Source organism: Cebus imitator, unplaced genomic scaffold, assembly GCF_001604975.1.
Source record: "Cebus imitator isolate Cc_AM_T3 unplaced genomic scaffold, Cebus_imitator-1.0 Scaffold142, whole genome shotgun sequence".
Classification (NCBI taxonomy): domain Eukaryota; kingdom Metazoa; phylum Chordata; class Mammalia; order Primates; family Cebidae; genus Cebus; species Cebus imitator.
The window spans coordinates 572164-579238 of record NW_016107457.1 but is presented as its reverse complement, the minus strand read 5'-3'; the positions used below and the strand labels follow the sequence as shown (position 1 = coordinate 579238).

At 36.5% G+C, this 7075-nt stretch overlaps 1 protein-coding gene across 2 annotated transcripts in view; it reads left to right on the top strand.

The window, feature by feature from the left end:
- Positions 1–7075, top strand: part of IPMK (inositol polyphosphate multikinase) — a 56914-nt gene that overhangs the window by 11358 nt on the left and 38481 nt on the right. The gene's annotated exons all lie outside the window — the stretch shown is intronic.

Here is a 7075-nt window from a genome sequence, read left to right as displayed (position 1 = left end):
AAAAAAAAAAAAGGAAATATAAATCACCTAGATGGTGATATCATCAAGGTGGCAGAATACAGGATCCCCTACCATCACTGCTTTTGTAAAAATACAATTAGAAATCATTCAAAGACAAGAGCACCAGTCTGAATACATGAGAACTTGGGGGAAAATCAGAGAAATCTCCTGTGTCCACAGACCTGAGAGGGTATTTGACTGATGAGGGAAATCATAATTTCAGACTGTGCCATCCCCTCCCCCAAGCTGGCATAACACCACTCACAGAAAATCTCCCTAGATCCATGGTTTCTGAGGTGAGAGGAGAGAACTGCAGGTGGATGTTCGATCTTCTCACTGGTCTGGGAATCTTTATGGAAAGCTCATTCCAGTTCCATCTCACAGAAACCACTGGAAATGCCAGAAGGGCCGAACCAGCTGGAGTGTATTGGAGCAAAAGTGAGTCGGTGATTGCAGTGACAGGTGTGTGTTTCTTTGTGGCTACTCAGTGTTCCAATCAACTGGGAAACCATGCTGAAGAGACTGGCTGATGCCATCGAGCTGCAGAGGCATAGTCTATGGGAAAGCCTGAATCCCAGGTTTTCCACAAAGGCCAGGTGCTTGCGTGGAACCTTCCCTGGATGGAAACAACTAAGAGCCATGATTAAGTTGCGGTGCCCACCTAAGTTTTCCCAGGTTTGAGAAACAGTGGTAGGGCAGCAGTGTAGTTCTGGGGCAGTGTTTAAGCTTTGGTGCTCACTGTAAATCTTTCCTAGAGTGTGAAACAATGGCAGGACAGCACTTTCATCCTATAACCGCATTTATGCTACAGTGTTCACTATAAGTCTTCCTCAGACCAGAAAACAATGAGAGTGCAATGAATTATTTTAGTGCAGTGTTTTAGTTCCAGTACTTACTATAAGTCATCCACTGAACAGGAGGAAACAACAGGCCATTTTTAAGTTCTGATACTAAAAAATAAAGGTCTAATACCAATAAAGAACATCTGCAAAAACTACAAGAGATAACTGTTTCTTCAAATGTGCAGGCATCAACATAAAGATGCAAGGATTGTGAAAATCCAACAAAATATGATACTACTAAAAGAAACCAACTGAACACCAGTAATGAACTAGAAGAACTAAAGATCTACAAGATGCTTGAAAGAGAATTTAGAATAACTTTTTTGAAGAAGTTTAGGGAGTCACAAGAAAATATGGATAGAAATCTAAATGAAATTTGGAAAACAGCCCAGGAACAAAAAGAGAAGTTTGACAAAAAATAGAAATTATTTTTTACAAAATACAGATCCTATAAATGAAGAGTACCATAACTGAATGGAAAAACTCATTAGAAAGTTTCAACAGCGAACTTGATCAAATGAGGAAAGAATTAATGAGTTTGAGGGTAGGAGCTATGAAGTTACCTAAACAGAAGAGCAAAAAGAAAAGAATAAAGAATGAAGAGGGCCTACAAGAATTATGAGACACCAATAAGGGAAGCAACCTCTGGTAATTGGAATTTTTAAAGGAGATGAGAGTGAAAAAGGCCTAGAAGGCAAATTTAAGGAAATGATGGCTGAAAATTTCCAAAATCTGAAGAAAGGCGACAACATCCAGGTAAAGAAAGCTCCAAGGTTACCAGTCAAATTCAACCTAGAGAGGGAATTCCCCAAGGTACATTATAATCAAATTAGCAAAAATCAAAGACAAGAAATACTCAAACCATCAAGAGAAAAGAATGTCTCAGTCAATGGAGCCCAATATAGCTTTCATTGGATTCCTCAGTAGAAACCCTGCAGGTCAGGAGAGACTGGAATGCTATATTTGAAGGAAGGAAGGGAGGGAGGGAGGAAAATTGTCATCCAAGAATATTGTACCCGGTAAAGCTATTTTTCTTTTTCTTTCTTCCTTTTTTTTGGAGATGGAGTCTTGCTCTGTCACCCAGGCTGAAATGCAGTGGTGTGATCTTGGCTTACGGCAGCCTCTACCTTTCAGTTCAAGCAATTCTCCTGCCTCAGACTCCTGAGTAGCTGGGACTACAGGCACGCGCTGCCATGCCTGGCTAATTTTTTGTATTTTAGTAGAGACAGGGTTTCACTGTGTTGCCCAGGCTGCTCTCAAACTCCTGAGCTCAGGCAATCCACCCGCCTCAGCCTCCCAAAGTACTAGAATTATAGGTGTGAACCACTGCACCTGGCCCAGTAAAACCATTTTTCAAACACAAAGGAAAGATAAAGATTTTTCCAGACAAACAAAAGTTGAGGGAATTCATCAATGCCAGACCTGTTTTATAAGAACTGTGTATTAGTCTGTTCTCATGCTGCTAATAAAGACATATCTGAGACTGGGTAATTTGTAAAGGAATGAGATTTAATTGACCCACAGTTCCAATATGAAAAGGTATAAATTGAAACATGAAAGTCAAAGTACAGGGGGTGATATGGTGTTAAAGTATAGAGTTTGTTTTTGATACCTGGCAATCCACATTGGGTTGTTATCAGTTTAAAATAACCTATTATAACTACAAGATGTTTTTTATAAGCCTTGTGATAACCGCAAACCAAAAAACCTGTAAGAGAGACACTAAAAATAAATGGCACAGAATCATAACATACCAGTAGAAAAAATCTTTAACTACAAAGGAAGACAGTAAGAAGAATAAAGGAAGAAAAGATCTACAAAACAACCACAAAACAACTAGCAAAATGACATTAGTAAACCCTTACCTATCACACCTTGATTGTAAATGTATTAAATTCTCCAATAAAAAGACATAGAGTTGCTGAATGGATAATAAAACTAGACCCAACTATATGCTGTGTGCAGGAAACTCACTTTACCTTTAAAGACATGCACAGATTGAAAGCAAAGGATGCAAAGATATTCCATGCAAATGCCAACCAAAAAGGAACTGGAGTAGCTGTGATTGTATCAGATCAAATAAACTTTAAGTCAACAATGCTACAGAGAACAAAGGCCATCTGTTACATAATGATGGAGTCAGTAGTAGAGCAAGAGGCTATGATAGTTGCAAATGTGTAGGTAGTCAACACTGGAGCACCCAAATGTATTGAACATACTAATGGACCTAAAGGGAAAAATTGACTGTAATACAGTAACAGTAGGGGACTTCAACACCCCATTTGCAGCAATGGACACATGATCCAGACAGAAAAATCAACAATCTTCAGAGTTAAACTGGACTGTAAGCTAAATGGACCTAACAGACATTTATAGAATATTGCATTAAACAGTTGCAGAATACACATTTTTCTAAACAGCACATGGAGCATTCTCCAGGATAAATCATGTGTTAAGTCACAAAGCAAGTCTTAACACATTTATAACAATAAAAATAATGTGTGTGTACCTATGCAACAATCTTGTATGTTCTTCACATGTACCCCAAAACCTAAAATGCAATTAAAAAGAAAAAAAAAAGAGAATGTCTTCTCTGGAGAAAACAACAGAAATACTGGCAGGTGGGAAGAGCAGGGTAATTTCCTACTACTGCATTTACGTCTTAAAGATTGGTCCCAGAAAGCTGTAAGGTTTGACGACATCTGGTTTATATTGTGCATACTGGCATTAAAATAATTGAAATTCTTGTTATCGCCTGTTCCCATGGTTCCCAGCTTTGTATTTCTCAGATTAGTAATATTTTAATAAAAATCCTAGGGACTGAAAAAAATAAAAAAAATTATAGCAAGTATCTTTTCTGACCACATGGAATAAACCTAGAAACCAATAATAGAAGGAACGTTGGAAATAGTACAAATTTATGGAAACTAAACAACATGCTCCTGAACAATGAATGGAGTCAATTAAGAAATTAAGATAAATTAAATTCCTTTGGACAAATGAAAATGGAAACACAGCATACCAACACATGGGAGGTAAGAAAAGCAGTTCTTTGAGGGAAGTTTATAGTAATAAACACCTACATCAAAATGTAGGAAGACTTCAAATAAACTAATGATGCACCTTGAGCTAGAAGAGCAAGAACAAACCAAAACCAAAATTAGAAGTGAAATAGGCTGAAAGTCTCTTAAGGATGGTTTGACATACCATGGCAAATTAAGAAACATGGTACATCGCATTCATAGAATAAAGGACAGAAACCGTATAATTATTTCAATAGATGCTAAAAAGATTTGATAAAATTCAACATTTCTTCCTGATAAAAACTCTCACCAAACTGTGTATAGAAGGAACACACTTAAGAACAATAAAGGCCATTTGTGAAAACTCATAGCTAATATAATACTGAATTGGGAAAAACTGAATCCCTTCCTCTGAGCTCTTAGAACAAGACAAGGATGCCCATTTTCACCACTCTATTAAACATATGAGTGGAAGTCCTAGTAAGAGCAATTTGTTAAGAGAAGGAAATAAGACAGAAAGAAGTCAAATTATCCTTGTTTGTAGACAACTTGATCTTATATTTAGAAAAATCTAAAGACTCCACCAAAATACTGTTAGAGCTGATGAAAGAATTCAACAAAGCTGCAAGGTACAAGTCAACATACAAAAATCTACATTTCTATAGAGCTGCGGTGAATAACCTGAAAAAGAAATTTAAAAAGCAATCTCATTTACAGCAGTTAACAACAACAAACTCTAGGAAAAAATTTAACCAGAAAAGTGAAATATCTTTATAATGAAACCTAAGAATCGAAGAAGACACATAATATGAAAACATATGTTCATGGATTGGAAGAATAATGTCATTAAAATGTCCATACTACCAAAGCAGTCTACAGAGTCAATGTAATCCCTATCCAGTCACCAAAGACACTCTTCAGAGAAATAGAAAAAAGTCCTAAATTTCTGTGGAACCACAGAAAACCTCAAATACCCAAAGAAATCCTGAGTAAAAAGAATAAAGATGGAAACATCTTTATTTAACTATGCATTTAATTTTGGCTTCAAAATTTACTACATAGTTATAATATCCAAAACAGTATGGCACTAACACAGAAACAGACACATAGTTTAATGGAACATAATAGAGAACTTGGAAATAAATTCATACATTTCCAACCAACTGATTTTTGACAAAGGTGCCAAGCACATAAACTGGGGAAGGTATGGTGTCTTCAATAAATGGGGTGGGAAAACTGGATATTCATAAGCAGAAAAATGAAACTAGACCTCTATCTCTTACCATATGCTGTATATATATATATATATATATAGGCCAATGTCTATTTGATTGGCTTGGATGTAAAACATGAAACTACTAGAAGAAAATTAAAATTATTGTCTGGGCAAAGATTTTTTGGGTAATACCTCGAAGGTGCATGCAACAAAAGCAAACATATGTAAATGGGGTTACATCAAGCCAAAAAGCTTATGAACTACAAAGGAAACAATCAACAGAGTGACAGCCTACAGAATGGGAGAAAATATTTGCAAGCTATCCATGTGAGAACAGATTAATAAGCAGAATATATAAAGAACTCAAACAACCTAACAGCAAAAATAATAATCCAATTAAAACTAGACAAAGATTCTGAATAGACATCTCTCAAAAGTAGACATATAAGTGACCAATTGGGATATGAAAACTGCTCAACATCACTAATCATAAGAGAAATTTAAATCTAAAAAACAGTGAGATATTATCTCATGCTAGTTAAAATGGCTGTTATTAAAAAGTCAAGCTGAGTGTTGTGGCTTATGCCTGTAATCTCAGCCTTGGGAGGCTGGGGTGAGAGGATTGCTTGAGCCCAAGGGTTGGAGGATGCAGTGAACTATGATTGTGCCATTGCGCTCCAGCCTGTGTTACAAAGTGAGACCTTATCTCGAAAACAAACAAAAAACCAATTTTTAAAGAGAAGTAAAAAAGTAGCAGATGCTGCCAAGGATGTGGAGAAAGGGAACAGTAACAGTTGCTAGATATGTAAATCAGTATAGCTACTTCGGGAAATGTCGGGGTCTGACCTGCAGACGCTGCCCCAGCGACGGATGAACAAATTCACTCAAACAAAAATTTCCCGTGAAAGAGTATTTATAAATATCTTTAGCATATTTATAATTTTTGTTTTAACATGCTTGCTTGCTAATTAGAATGACTTGGTCATCTATGTGTCATCTCCTACTTATTATGTTTTCTCTTGATTGTGCTTCATGTTTTCCGGATATTTTGAGTATGTATCATAATTTTTTCCTAAATTTAGGGCATTTTATTTAATGAACAGTGGGAATTGATATGTACTATTTTTTTGCTTTGTTTTGATTCCCCCATGGAGTACATGCCCTTTTCTGTGTTTAGGGTAAGGGACTGAGTTTAGTTGAGCTAGTGCTAGGCTGCAGTCTCAGATTCAGTGTATCTGTTACTGGTTCAGCCTTCCAAGGGGCCTCCTTTTTTTATCTTGACAGTTTTTGAGCTGGGGGTGGGGATTTGGTTGCAGGTTTAGATACTCTTGATTTACTGTTGCTTTATTTGAATTCTGGAATTTATTTGCTTAGAGAATACCAGAGATTACCATCTCTGTCTTCTCAAACTTGAGAGATTATGTTGCAGGGTGAGTAATATGGGAGACTTATTGGGCCAAGCAATCTCTTTTTGTGTTGGGATTATTACAGTCTCTAATCCATCCTTCTATCCCACACTGTTGTCTACAGCTTGGCTGGTTTCTGCTTGCCTAACAAAATATATTTGTCTAATGGAAGATCACCTGTATTTAGGCCAAGGTGTTTGCCCAAGGCAGGGAAGCTGTCATGGTTCTCTGCTTATTTATGAAAGTTCAAGTTTTATTTTCCTCTGAAACTCTATTCATCAAAGCTTCTTTACTCATTTTATCCCCACAGAAATTGTCATAACCATGAGAGTAAAGGCCTTTCTTGTACTTCATCCCAACCTTCAGGAACGGAAGTTATATTGGACTTCTTTAGTAAATTTTAGTTATGTTGTACTACTCTTTGAAGTCTTTTTGTTTACCATCCAGTCTTATACAGACAGATTAATATTTATCTTCCTTCTATTCTATATCTAGGTCTTTTTAAAATTAAAGAAAAAAATTTTTTTTTTTTTTTTTTTGAGTCGGAGTTTCGCTCTTGTTACCCAGGCTGGAGTGCAATGGTGCAAT